The sequence below is a fragment of the Triticum urartu genome, chromosome 2 (genome assembly GCF_003073215.2).
Source record: "Triticum urartu cultivar G1812 chromosome 2, Tu2.1, whole genome shotgun sequence".
In the NCBI taxonomy this organism is placed as follows: domain Eukaryota; kingdom Viridiplantae; phylum Streptophyta; class Magnoliopsida; order Poales; family Poaceae; genus Triticum; species Triticum urartu.
In genome coordinates this window covers 614,230,000-614,245,707 of record NC_053023.1, presented here as the reverse complement: position 1 = coordinate 614,245,707, position 15,708 = coordinate 614,230,000, and positions in this window count along the sequence as shown.

Here is a 15,708-nt window from a genome sequence, read left to right as displayed (position 1 = left end):
AAAACACATAAACATTCTCTTAAATATGAACACTTTTGTATACTACATGGACACTTTATGGGTGCTACTACGCGTCGGCCGGCGGATCTGTAAAAAGATCTGTCACCTCCCGAGATGTTGGATCGAGCGAAGTGAGAGACCGAGCGTCATCCTCTACCATTGCAACAAAGGCTGCGTTGCAGTGGAAGGAAATATGCCCTAGAGGCAATAATAAAATTGTTATTTATATTTCCTTATATCATGATAAATATTTATTACTCATGCTAGAATTGTATTAACCAGAAACTTAGTACATGTGTGAATACATAGACAAACAGAGTGTTACTAGTTTGCCTCTACTTAACTAGTTCGTTGAATCAATGATGGTTATGTTTCCTAAGCATAGACATGAGTTGTCATTTGATTAACGGGATCACATCATTAGAGAATGATGTGATTGACTTGACCCATCCGTTAGCTTAGCACGATGATCGTTTAGTTTGTTGCTATTGCTTTCTCCATAACGTATACATGTTCCTATGACTATGAGATCATGCAACTTCCGAATACCGGAGGAACACTTTGTGTGCTACCAAACGTCACAACGTAACTGGGTGATTATAAAGGTGCTCTACAAATGTCTCCGATGGTGTTTGTTGAGTTGACATAGATCAAGATTAGGATTTGTCACTCCGATTGTCGGAGAGATATCTCTGGGCCCTCTCGGTAATGCACATCAATATAAGCCTTGCAAGCAATGTAACTAATGAGTTAGTTACGGGATGTAGCATTACGAAACGAGTAAAGAGACTTGCCGGTAATGAGATTGAACTAGGTATTGAGATACCGACGATCGAATTTCGGGCAAGTAACATACCGATGACAAAGGGAACAACATATATTGTTATGCGGTTTGACCGATAAAAATCTTCGTAGAATATGTAGGAACCAATATGAGCATCCAGGTTCCGCTATTGGTTATTGACCGGAGACGTGTCTCGGTCATGTCTACATAGTTCTCGAACCCGTAGGGTCCGCACGCTTAATGTTCGGTGACGATCGGTATTATGAGTTTATGTGTTTTGATGAACCGAAGGTAGTTCGGAGTCCCAGATTTGATCACCGACATGACGAGGAGTCTCGAAATGGTCGAGAAGTAAAGATCGATATATTGGAAGCCTATGTTTGGACATCAGAATGGTTCTGATGAGTTCGGGCATTTTCTGGAGTGCCGGGAGGTTACCGGAACCCCCCCGGGGGGAGTATATGGGCCTTATTGGGCTTTAGGGGAAAGAGAGAGGGGCTGCCTAGGGCAGGCCGCGCGCCCCCAAGGCCTAGTAAGAATTGGACCAGGGGGAGGGGCGGCGCCCCCTCCTTCCTTCTCTTCTCTCCTTCCCTTCCTCCTCTCCTACTCCTACTTGGAAAGGGGGAATCCTACTCCCGGTGGGAGTAGGACTCACTAGGGCGCGCCATAGTAGAGGGTTGTCCCTCCCCCTCCTCCACTCCTTTATATACAAGGGAGGGGGGCACCCCATAGACACACAAGTTGATCATTGATCTCTTAGCCGTGTGCGGTGCCCCCCTCCATCATAATCCACCTCGGTCATATCATAGCGGTGCTTAGGCGAAGCCCTGTTCCGGTAGCATCATCATCACCGTCATCACGCCTTCATGCCGACGAAGCTCTCCCTCGACACTCTGCTGGATCGTGAGTTCGTGGGACGTCACCGAGCTGAACGTGTGCAAATCGCGGAGGTGCCGTACCTTCGGCGTTAGGATTGGTCGATCGTAAAGACGTACGAATACATCAACCGCGTTGTCATAACGCTTTTGCTTACGGTCTACGAGGGTACGTGGACAACACTCTTCCCTCTCGTTGCTATGCATCACCATGATCTTGCGTGAGTGTGGGAATTTTTTTGAAATTACTGCGTTCCCCAACAGTGGAGTCCGAGCCAGGTTTATGCGTAGATATTATATGCACGAGTAGAACACAAAGGAGTTGTGGGCGTGGGTATATACATATTGCTTGCCGTCACTAGTTGTTTCTTGATTCGGCGGTATTGTTGCATGAAGCGGTCCAGACCAACATTACGCATACGCTTACGCAAGATTGGTTATACCGACGTGCTTCGCACACAGGTGGCTGGTGGGTGTCTGTTTCTCCAACTTTAGTTGAATCGGATTCAATGAACAGGGTTCTTTCTGAAGATCAAAAAGCAATCACTATACCTCATTGTGGTTTTTGATGCGTAGGTAAGAACGGTTCTTGCTCAGCCCGTAGCAGCCACGTAAAATTTGCAACAACAAAGTAGAGGACGTCTAACTTGTTTTTGCAGGGCACGTTTTGATGTGATATGGTCAAGACATGATGCTAAATTTTATTATATGAGATGATCATGTTTTGTAACACAGTTATCGGCAACTGGCAGGAGCCATATGGTTGTCGCTTTATTGTATGAAATGCAATCGCCCTGTAATTGCTTTACTTTATCACTAAGCGGTAGCGGTAGTCATAGAAGCAATAGTTGGCGAGACAACAACGATGCTTCGATGGAGATCAAGGTGTCGCGCCGGTGACGATGGAGATCATGACGGTGCTTCAGAGATGAAGATCACAAGCACAAGATGATGATGGCCATATCATATCACTTATATTGATTGCATGTGATGTTTATATTTTATGCATCTTATTTTGCTTAGATTGACGGTAGCATTATAAGATGATCTCTCACTAAATTTCAAGGTACAAGTGTTCTCCCTGAGTATGCACCGTTGCGAAAGTTCGTCGTGCCGAGACACCATGTGATGATCGGGTGTGATAAGCTCTACGTTCACATACAATGGGTGCAAGCCAGTTTTACACATGCAGAATACTCGGGTTAAACTTGATGAGCCTAGCATATGCAGATATGGCCTCGGAACACTGGAGACTAAAAGGTCGAGCGTGAATCATATAGAAGATATGATCAACATATTGATGTTCACCATTGAAAACTACTCCATCTCACGTGATGATCGGACATGGTTTAGTCGATATGGATCACGTAATCACTTAGATGATTAGAGAGATGTCTATCTAAGTGGGAGTTCTTTAATAATTTGATTAACCGAACCTTAATTTCTCATGAACTTAGTACCTGATAGTATTTTGCATGTCTATGTTATTGTACATAGATGGCCCATGTTGTTGTTCCGTTGAATTTTAATGCGTTCCTTGAGAAAGCAAAGTTGAAAGATGATGGTAGCAATTACACGGACTGGGTCCGTAACTTGAGGATTATCCTCATTGCTGCACAGAAGAATTACGTCCTAGAAGCACCGCTAGGTGCCAAACCTGCTGCAGGAGCAACGCCAGATGTTATGAACGTCTGGCAGAGCAAAGCTGATGACTACTCGATAGTTCAGTGTGCCATGCTTTATGGCTTAGAACCGGGACTTCAACGACGTTTTGAACGTGGCATATGAGATGTTCCAGGAGTTGAAGTTAATATTTCAAGCAAATGCCCGGATTGAGAGATATGAAGTCTCCAATAAGTTCTACAGCTGCAAAATGGAGGAGAATAGTTCTGTCAGTGAACATATACTCAGAATGTCTGGGTACCACAACCACTTGACTCTATTGAGAGTTAATCTTCCTGATGATAGTGTCATTGACAGAGTTCTTCAATCACTGCCACCAAGCTACTAGAGCTTCGTGATGAACTATAATATGCAAGGGATGGGTAAGAGGATTCCTGAGCTCTTCGCAATGCTAAAGGCTGCGGAGGTAGAAATCAAGAAGGAGAATCAAGTGTTGATGGTCAACAAGACCACCAGTTTCAAGAAAAAGGGTAAAGGAAAGAAGGAGAACTTCAAGAAGAATAGCAAGCCAGTTGCTGCTCAAGTGAAGAAACCCAAGTCTGGACCTAAGCCTGAGACTAAGTGCTTCTACTGCAAAGGAACTGGTCACTGGAAGCAGAACTGCCCCAAGTATTTGGCGGAGAAGAAGGATGGCAAAGTGAAAGGTATATTCGATATACATGTTATTGATGTGTACCTTACTAATGCTCGTAGTAGTGTCTGGGTATTTGATACTTGTTTAGTTGCTAACATTTGCAACTCGAAACAGGGGCTACGGATTAAGCGAAGATTGGCTAAGGACGACGTGACGATGCGCGTGGGAAATGGTTCCAAAGTCAATGTGATCATCGTCGGCACGCTACCTCTACATATACCTTCGGGATTAGTTTTAGACCTAAATAATTGTTATTTGGTACCAGCGTTGAGCATGAACATTATATATGGATCTTGTTTGATGCGAGACGGTTATTCATTTAAATCAGAGAATAATGGTTGTTCTATTTATATGAGTAATATCTTTTATGGTCATGCACCCTTGATGAGTGGTCTATTTTTACTAAACCTTGATAGTAGTGATACACATGTTCATAGTATTGAAGCCAAAAGATGCAGAGTTGATAATGATAGTGGAACTTATTTGTGGCACTGTCGTTTAGGTCATATTGGTGTAAAGCGCATGAAGAAACTCCATTATGATGGACTTCTGGAATCACTTGATTATGAATCACTTGGTACTTGCGAACCATGCCTCATGGGCAAGATGACTAAAACTCCGTTCTCTGGAAAAATGGAGCAAGCAACAGAGTTATTGAAAATCATACATACTGATGTATGTGGTCCAATGAACATTGAAGCTCGCGACAGATATCATTATTTTCTCACCTTCACAGATGATTTGAAGCGGATATGGGTATATCTACTTAATGAAACATAAGTCTGAAACATTTGAAAAGTTCAAAGAATTTCAGAGTGAAGTGGAAAATCATCGTAACAAGAAAATCAAATTTCTGCGATATGATCATGGAGGTGAATATTTGAGTTATGAGTTTGGACTTCATTTGAAACAATGCGGAATAGTTTCGCAACTCATGTCACCTGGAACACCACAATGTAATGGTGTGTCCGAACGTCGTAACCACACTTTATTAGATATGGTGCGATCTATGATGTCTCTCACTGATTTACCGCTATCGTTTTGGGGTTATGCTTTAGAGACAGCTGCATTCACATTAAATAGGGCATCATCTAAATCCGTTGAGACGACACCTTATGAATTGTGGTTTGGCAAGAAACCCAAGTTGTCATTTATTAAGGTTTGGGGATGCGATGCTTATGTGAAAAAGCTTCAACCTAGTAAGCTCGAAGCCAAATCGGAGAAATGTGTCTTCATAGGATACCCAAAGGAGACTGTTGGGTACACCTTCTAGCACAGATCTGAAGGCAAGATATTCGTTGCTAAGAATGGATCATTTCTAGAGAAGGAGTTTCTCTCGAAAGAAGTGAGTGGGAGGAAAGTAGAACTTGACGAGGTAATTGTACCTTCTCCCTTATTGGAAAGTAGTTCATCACTGAAATTAGTTCCAATGATTCCTACACCAGTAAGTGAGGAAGCTAATGATGATGATCATGAAACTTCTGATCAAGCTACTACCGAACCTCATAGGTCAACCAAAGTAAGATCCGCACCAGAGTGGTACGGTAACCCTGTTCTGGAAGTCATGTTACTTGACCATGACAAACCTATGAACTATGAGGAAGAGATGATGAGCCTAGATTCCGTAAAATGGCTTGAGGCCATGAAATCTGAGATGGGATCCATGTATGAGAACAAAGTGTGGACTTTGGTTGACTTGCCCGATGATCGGCAAGCCATAGAGGATAAATGGATCTTCAAGAAGAAGACTAACGCTGATGGTAATGTTACTGTCTACAAAGCTCGACTTGCTCCAAAAGGTTTTCGACAAGTTCAAGGAGTTGACTACGATGAGACCTTCTCACCCGTAGCGATGCTTAAGTCCGTCCGAATCATGTTAGCAATTGCCGCATTTTATGATTATGAAATTTGGCGAATGGATGTCAAAACTGCATTCCTTAATGGATATCTTAAAGAAGAGTTGTATATGATGCAACCAGAAGGTTTTGTCGATCCTAAAGGTGCTAACAAAGTGTGCAAGCTCCAGCGATCCATTTATGGACTGGTGCAAGCCTCTCGGAGTTGGAATATACGCTTTGATAGTGTGATCAAAGCATATGGTTTTATACAGACTTTTGGAGAAGCCTGTATTTACAAGAAAGTGAGTGGTAGCCCCGTAGCATTTCTGATATTATATGTAGATGACATATTGTTGATCGGAAATGATACTGAATTTCTGAATAGCATAAAAGGATACTTGAATAAGAATTTTTCAATGAAAGACCTCGGTGAAGCCGCTTGTATATTGGGTATCAAGATCTATAGAGATAGATCAAGATGCTTAATTGGACTTTCACAAAGCACATACCTTGATAAAGTTGTGAAGAAGTTCAAAATGGATCAGACAAAGGAAGGGTTCTTGCCTGTATTACAAGGTGTGAAGTTGAGTCAGACTCAATGCTCGACCACTGCAGAAGATAGAGAGAAAATGAAAGGTGTTCCCTATGCTTCAGCCATAGGCTCTATCATGTATGTAATGCTGTGTACCAGACCTGATGTGTGCCTTGCTATCAGTTTAGCAAGGAGGTACCAAAGTAATCTAGGAGTGCATCACTGGACAGCGGTCAAGAACATCCTGAAATACCTGAAAAGGACTAAGGATATGTTTCTTGTATATGGAGGTGAAAAAGAGCTCGTCGTAAACAGTTACGTTGATGCAAGCTTTGACACTGATTCGGATGACTCTAAGTCACAAACCGGATACATGTTTTTATTAAATGGTGGAGCTGTCACTTGGTGCAGTTCCAAGCAGAGCATCGTGGCGGGATCTACATGGGAAGCGGAGTACATAGCTGCTTCGGAAGCAGCAAATGAAGGAGTCTGGACGAAGGAGTTCATATCTAATCTAGGTTTCATACCTAGTGCATGGGGCCCAATGAAAATCTTTTGTGACAATACTAGTGCAATTCCCTTGGCAAAGGAATCCAGATTTCACAAGAGAACTAAGCACATCAAGAGACGCTTCAATTCCATCCGCGATCAAGTCAAGGAGGGAGACATAGAGATTTGCAAGATACATACGAATCTAAATGTTGCAGACCCATTGACTAAGCCTCTCTCACGAGCAAAACATGATCAGCACCAAGACTCCATGGGTGTTAGAATCATTACAATGTAATCTAGATTATTGACTCTAGTGCGAGCGGGAGACTGAAGGAAATATGCCCTAGAGTCAATAATAAAGTTGTTATTTATATTTCCTTATATCATGATAAATGTTTATTATTCATGCTAGAATTGTATTAACCGGAAACTTAGTACATGTGTGAACACATAGACAAACAGAGTGTCACTAGCTTGCCTCTACTTGACTAGCTCGTTGAATCAATGATGATTATGTTTCCTAAGCATAGACATGAGTTGTCATTTGATTAACGGGATCACATCATTAGAGAATGATGTGATTGACTTGACCCATCCGTTAGCTTAGCACAATGATCGTTTAGTTTGTTGCTATTGCTTTCTCCATAACTTATACATGTTCCTATGACTATGAGATCATGCAACTCCCGAATACCAGAGGAACACTTTGTGTGCTACCAAATGTCACAACGTAACTGCGTGATTATAAAGGTGCTCTACAGGTGTCTCCGATGGTGTTTGTTGAGTTGACATAGATCGAGATTAGGATTTGTCACTCCGATTGTCGGAGAGGTATCTCTGGGCCCTCTCGGTAATGCACATCAATATAAGCCTTGCAAGCAATGTAGCTAATGAGTTAGTTACGCGATGTAGCATTACGAAACAAGTAAAGAGACTTGCCGGTAACAAGATTGAACTAGGTATTGAGATACCGACGATCGAATCTCGGGCAAGTAACATACCGATGACAAAGGGAACAATGTATATTGTTATGCGGTTTGACCGATAAAGATCTTCATAGAATATATAGGAACCAATATGAGCATCTAGGTTCCGCAATTGGTTATTGACCGGAGACGTGTCTCGGCATGTCTACATAGTTCTCGAACCCGTAGGGTCCGCACGCTTAACGTTCGGTGACGGTCGGTATTATGAGTTTATGTGTTTTGATGAATCAAAGGTAGTTCGGAGTCCCGGATTTGATCACGGACATGATGAGGAGTCTCGAAATGGTCGAGACGTAAAGATCGATATATTGGAAGCCTGTGTTTGGACATCGGAATGGTTCCGGATGAGTTCGAGCATTTTCCAAAGTACCAGGAGGTTACCGGAACCCCCCGGGAGTATATGGGCCTTATTGTGCTTTAGGGGAAAGAGAGGGGCTGCCTAGGGTTGGCCACGCGCCCCCAAGGCCTAGTCTGAATTGGACTAGGGGGAGGGGCGGCGCCCCCTCCTTCCTTCTCTTCTCTCCTTCCCTTCCTCCTCTCCTACTCCTACTTGGAAAGGAGGGATCCTACTCCCGGTGGTAGTAGGACTCCCTAGGGCATGCCATAGTATGTTGGGTTTCGTAGTAATTTCAAAAAAATTCCTAGGCACACGCAAGATCATGTGATGCATAGCAACGAGGGGAGAGTGTTGTCTACGTACCCAACGCAGACCGACTGCGGAAGCGATGACACGACGTAGAGGAAGTAGCCGTACGTCTTCACGATCCAACCGATCAAGCACCGAAACTACGGCACCTCCGAGTTCGAGCACACGTTCAGCTCGATGACGATCCCCGGACTCCGATCCAGCAAAGTGTCGGGGCAGAGTTTCGTCAGCATGACGGCGTGGTGACGATCTTGATGTACTACAGCAGCAGGGCTTCGTCTAAACTCCGCTACAGTATTATCGAGGAATATGGTGGCAGGGGGCACCGCACACGGCTAAGGAATAGATCACGTGGATCAACTTGTGTGTTCTAGGGTGCCTCTACCTCAGTATATAAAGGATCCAAGGGGGGAGAGGGGCGCCGGCCAGGGAGAGAGGCGCAGGAGGAGTCCTACTCCTTCCGGGAGTAGGACTCCCCCCCAATCCTATTCCAACTAGGATTCCCAAGGGGGGAAAGAGAGAGAGGGGGGCCGGCCACCTTCTCCTAGTCCTAATAGGACTAGGGGAGGGGGAAGTGGCGCAGCCACCTTGGGCTGCCCCTTTCTCCTTTCCACTAAGGCCCATGAAGGCCCATATGGCTCCCGGGGGGTTCCGGTAACCTCCCGGTAACCCGGTAAAATCCCGATTTCACCCGGAACACTTCCGATGTCCAAACATAGGCTTCCAATATATCAATCTTTACGTCTCGACCATTTCGAGACTCCTCGTCATGTCCGTGATCACATCCGGGACTCCGAACAACCTTCGGTACATCAAAATGCATAAACTCATAATGTAACTGTCATCGTAACCTTAAGCGTGCGGACCCTACGGGTTCGAGAACAATGTAGACATGACCGAGACACGTCTCCAGTCAATAACCAATAGCGGGACCTGGATGCCCATATTGGCTCCTACATATTCTACGAAGATCTTTATCGGTCAGACCGAATAACAACATACGTTGTTCCCTTTGTCATCGGTATGTTACTTGCCCGAGATTTGATCGTCGGTATCCAATACCTAGTTCAATCTCGTTACCGGCAAGTCTCTTTACTCGTTCCGTAATACATCATCTCACAACTAACATATTAGTTGTAATGCTTGCAAGGCTTATGTGATGTGTATTACCGAGAGGGCCCAGAGATACCTCTCCGACAATCGGAGTGACAAATCCTAATCTTGAAATACGCCAACCCAACATCTACCTTTGGAGACACCTGTAATGCTCCTTTATAATCACCCAGTTACGTTGTGACGTTTGGTAGCACCCAAAGTGTTCCTCCGGTAAACGGGAGTTGCATAATCTCATAGTCATAGGAACATGTATAAGTCATGAAGAAAGCAATAGCAACATACTAAACGATCGGGTGCTAAGCTAATGGAATGGGTCATGTCAATCAGATCATTCAACTAATGATGTGACCTCGTTAATCAAATAACAACTCATTGTTCATGGTCAGGAAACATAACCATCTTTGATTAACGAGCTAATCAAGTAGAGGCATACTAGTGACACTTTATTTGTCTATGTATTCACACATGTATTATGTTTCTGGTTAATACAATTCTAGCATGAATAATAAACATTTATCATGATTATAAGGAAATAAATAATAACTTTATTATTGCCTCTAGGGCATATTTCCTTCATAGTAGAGGGTCGTCCCTCCCCCTCCTCCACTCCTTTATATACGGGGGAGGGGGGCACCCCATAGACACACAATTTGATCATTGATCTCTTAGCCGTGTGCGGTGCCCCCCTCCACCATAATCCACCTCGGTCATATCGTAGCGGTGCTTAGGCGAAGCCCTGTTCCGGTAGAATCATCATCACCATCATCATGTCGTCGTGCTGACGAAGCTCTCCCTCGACACTCTGTTGGATCGTGAGTTCATGGGTCGTCACCGAGCCGAACGTGTGCAGATCGCGGAGGTGTCGTACCTTCGGCGCTAGGATCGGTCGATCGTAAAGACATACGACTACATCAACCGCATTGTCATAACGCTTCTGCTTACGGTCTATGAGGGTACGTGGACAACACTCTTCCCTCTCGTTGCTATGCATCACCATGATCTTGCGTGTGCGTAGGATTTTTTTTGAAATTACTGCATTCCCCAACAGTGGCATCCGAGTCAGGTTTATGCGTAGATGTTATATGCACGAGTAGAACACAAAGGAGTTGTGGGCATGGGTATATACATATTGATTGCCGTCACTAGTTTTTTCTTGATTCGACGGTATTGTTGCATGAAGCGGCCCAGACCGACATTACGCGTGCGCTCACGCGAGACTGGTTCTACCGACGTGCTTTGCACACAGGTGGCTGCTGGGTGTCAGTTTCTCCAACTTTAGTTGAATCGGATTCAATGAACAGGGTTCTTTCTGAAGATCAAAAAGCAATCACTATACCGTGTTGTGGTTTTTGATGTGTAGGTAAGAATGGTTCTTGCTCAGCCCGTAGCAGCCACGTAAAACTTGCAACAACAAAGTAGAGGACGTCTAACTTGTTTTTGCAGGGAATGTTGTGATGTGATATGGTCAAGACATGATGCTAAATTTTATTGTATGAGATGATCATGTTTTGTAACACAGTTATCGGCAACTGGCAGGAGCCATATGGTTGTCGTTTTATTGTATGAAATGCAATCGCCATGTAATTGTTTTACTTTATCACTAAGCGGTAGCGATAGTCGTAGAAGCAATAGTTGGCGAGACAACAACGATGCTTCGGTGGAGATCAAGGTGTCAAGCCAGTGATGATGGTGATCATGGCAGTGCTTTGGAGATGGAGATCAAAGGCACAAGATGATGATGGCCATATCATATCACTTATATTGATTGCATGTGATGTTTATCCTTTATGCATATTATTTTGCTTAGTTCGGCGGTAGCATTATAAGATGATCTCTCACTAAATTCCAATGTATAAAGTGTTCTCCCTGAGTATGCACCGTTGCTACAGTTTGTCGTGCCGAGACACCACGTGATGATCGGGTGTGATAAGCTCTACGTTCACATACAACGGGTGCAAACCAGTTTTGCACACGCAGAATACTCACGTTAAACTTGACGAGCCTAGCATATGCAAATATGGCCTCGGAACACTGAGACCAAAAGGTCGAGCGTGAATCATATAGAAGATATGATCAACATATTGATGTTCACCATTGAAAACTACTCCATCTCACGTGATGATCGGACATGGTTTAGTTGATATGGATCACGTGATCACTTGGATGATTAGAGAGATGTCTATCTAAGTGGGATTTCTTAATTAATTTGATTAATTAAACTTTAATTTATCATGAACTTAGTACCTGATAGTATTTTGCATGTCTATGTTGTTGTAGATAGATGGCCCGTGCTATTGTTCCATTGAATTTTAATGCATTCCTAGAGAAAGCTAAGTTGAAAGATGATGGTAGCAACTACACGGACTGGTTCCGTAACTTGAGGATTATCCTCATTGCTGCATAGAAGAATTACGTTCTGGAAGCACCGCTAGGTGACAAACTCGCTGCAGGAGCAACGCCAGATGTTGTGAACACCTGGCAGAGCAAAGCTGATGACTACTCGATAGTTCAGTGTGCCATGCTTTACGGCTTAGAACCTGGACTTCAACGACGTTTTGTACGTCATGGAGCATATGAGATGTTCCAGGAGTTGAAGTTAATATGTCAAGAAAATGCCCGGATTGAGAGATATGAAGTCTCCAATAAGTTCTACAACTGCAAAATGGAGGAGAATGGTTCTGTCTGTGAACATATACTCAAAATGTCTGGGTACCACAACCACATGACTCAACTGAGAGTTAATCTTCCTGATGATGGTGTCATTGACAGAGTTCTTCAATCACTGCCACCAAGCTACTAGAGCTTCGTGATGAACTATAATATGCAAGGGATGGATAAGACGATTCCTGAGCTCTTCGCAATGCTAAAGGCTGCGGAGGTAGAAATCAAGAAGGAGCATCAAGTGTTGATGGTCAACAAGACCACCAATTTCAAGAAAAAGGGTAAAGGGAAGAAGGGGAACTTCAAGAAGAATAGAAAGCCAGTTGCTGCTCAAGTGAAGAAACCCAAGTCTGGACCTAAGCCTGAGACTGAGTGCTTCTACTGCAAAGGAACTGGTCACTGGAAGCGAAACTGCCCCAAGTATTTGGCGGAGAAGAAGGATGGCAAAGTGAAAGGTATATTCGATATACATGGTTCCGGATGATTGGGTATTTTCCTGAGTACCGGGAGGTTACCAGAGCCCTGCGGGGAGTATATGGGCCTTATTGGGCTTTAGGGGAAAGAGAGAGGGGCTGCCTAGGGCAGGTCGTGCGCCCCCCCCCAAGGCCTAGTCTGAATTGGACTAGGGGGAGGGGTGGTGCCGCCTCCTTCCTTCTCTTCTCTCCTTCCCTTCCTCCTCTCCTACTCCTACTTGGAAAGGGGGGAATCCTACTCCCGGTGGGAGTAGGACTCCCTAGGGCACGCCATAGTAGAGGGCCGGCCTGTAATGCCCCGAGACCGTTACGCTAGGTGTCTTATAGTTATTCGCTGTTGTTGCCTTGTCAGTCGCTTGCATGTTGCATCTTGCCATGTCATCATGTGCATTGCATCATCATGTTTTTCAAAACTTCCATCCTTCCGGGTTCCGCCAGTTCTCTCCGTTGTCCATTCTGAGCCCACACACACTTGCACGCGCCTGCGACACCTTCGAAATATTATTTTATAAGTGGCTGGAAAATTTTCTCGGAATGGGTTGGAAGTTGGCATGCGGTGTTGTTATGTTGTCAGTAGGCCGCCTGCAATGTTTCGTCGCATTCAGAGCTCGTTTGATAGCCCAACCGTTAAACATATAGCAGCATTGTAGCCGGTCATACGTCGGACGTTTTCAGTCTCTGTAAACAGTTGCCGGGCTGCACTCCTTCCCTCTCATCTTAGTCCAACCCCCTCTACACAGTCCATCTAGCCCATCGACCTACCCCTCTGCCCCGGGCCGTCCGATGATGATCGAATGGTCTGAAAACAAATGAAAACCCCCCTAACCTAATCCAATAACATATATAAAGAGAGCAACCCTAAATTTTAGGGGAGCTGTCCCATCCTCCACTCTTCGCCGCCGCCACTTCAAATCATCTCGGGATCATCGCAAGATCCACCTCATTTTTCCCCATCCACCCAAATGGCAGCCTCCTCTGCCTTCCCGATCCACCCATCGATCCACCCCCACCGAGCTCCTCTGCTCGACCCCCAGACCCTGCGTCGCCTCCGGCCACCTCTAGCCGCCTCTCCGCTGACCCCGCGCCGCCCCGTCACGCCACCTCTCCCTTCCCTTCCTTCCTCCTATTTTCTTCCTTCTCTCACATCTGGCTCCCTCTCTATTTTCCTCGCAGGAGCCCGCCATGGGGGAATTTCAAGCAGCTCCGCCCCCGAACCTCCCTAGCGCTCCTCCTCGCGACCCGCCGCCCCGGCGAACCACACCGCCGGCACCACCAGACCACCCTCTCCTTCAGCGTCAAGCCCTGCTCGTCATCACCCGCTCGCGCCTGCACCAAGGGCCCCCTTCCTCCTCCAGCTTCCCTGCAGCCACGCATACACCTCCTACCCGAGCCATCCCATCCGCCGCCTCCCATGCGCTGCCGTCCAGGACCCCGACAGGTCACGCCATGCGTCGGAGATGGAGCTCCGCAGGAGTTCGCCGCCGCCAATTGCCTCGCTCTGGCCAGAACGAGCCGTCCCCGGCCTCCTCGTCAGACCGGCTCCCCTCCGCCAAGTCCTACATCGTCGTCCAGGCCCCGACGGCCTCAACCCCTGCCTTTTATCACGTCGCCCGCGCGAGCCCTCCTCTGCTTCGCCTTCGCCGGAACCGCGCCATCCTGTCGCTCGCCGGAGTCCCACGCACCCCTGCGTCGTCGCTGCCTTCTGACGAGCACGAGCTCGATCCCCTGCTTCCCTGCATCGAAGGAACCAGGCACGTTGACTGCGCCTGGACCGGCCTCGCCTAGGCCCAGCACCATCCTCCCTCTGCTCGGCCGAACGCCTTAAAGCCCAGCCGGCCTGTCTCCACCTCTCCAACGAGCTGGGCTTGGCCCTTGGGTGAGCGCCCACAACCCCTCCTCTCTGTTGGGCCAGACGGATTCGGCCCGTTGATGTTTTTTTCCTTGGTTGCGAATTCTACCAATTATCTAGAGATTTACAGTTTTGTAGATTAGTCCCTAGGATCATGCTTCTAATAACTTTTCACCCGTGCATCGGAACCCAATAAACTTTACATGCAAAATGCTTAGAATTTCATCTAGTTTCATAATATGCTATTTTCACCTATGTTTAATATGTTTAAAACGTTGTTTTTTAAATTTGCTCAAATGCCATGCTAAAATGTTTTATTTCATAACTAAATAAACGTAGCTCCGATTTCAATAAACTTTATATGTAAATGGGGTAGAAAAATGCATAGATTAACATGGTGGCATTACTTTGCATGTTTAAAAACTCTAAAATATGGTTTAGGGTAGAACAGTTCAACTCTAAAATTTGCATATGAGGATTTTCCGGAATTGTTATTGTTGTTGTTGTTTCCAGCCTCATTTAAACTTGCTTAAATGTGTAGTTTTCATATGCTTCACCCCTTGCCATGTTTAATAACATTTAATTTTGTTGGGTACACAACCGGGAGAGAACTAAATATATGAATGTGGTGTTTCATCGATATGCAACTCGTTGCATATTGAGCTCCACTTAATTTGTAGTTTTGTTTGTGCACTTTGTCATGCCATGCATATTTAAACCGGACATGCATCATACTTGATTGTACATCATGCCATGTTTATGCTTGTGTGTTTACCATGCTGATTGCTTCTTTCTGGGTTGCTTCTCTCGTTAGCTTCGGTTTTGGTCCGGAGTTGTGAGGATTCGTTCGACTACATCCGTTTGTCTTCTTCATGGACTCGTTCTTCTTCATTGCGGGATCTCAGGCAAGATGACCATACCCTCGATATCACTTCTATCTTTGCTTGCTAGTTGTTCGTTCTGTCGCTATGTCGCGCTACCTACCACTTGTTATATCATGCCTCTCATATTGCCATGCCAAGCCTCTAACACACCTTCCTGGCAAACCGTTGTTTGGCTATGTTACCGCTTTTGCTCAGCCCCTCTTATAGCGTTGCTAGTTGCAGGTGAAGTTGAAGTTTATTCCATGTTGGAACATG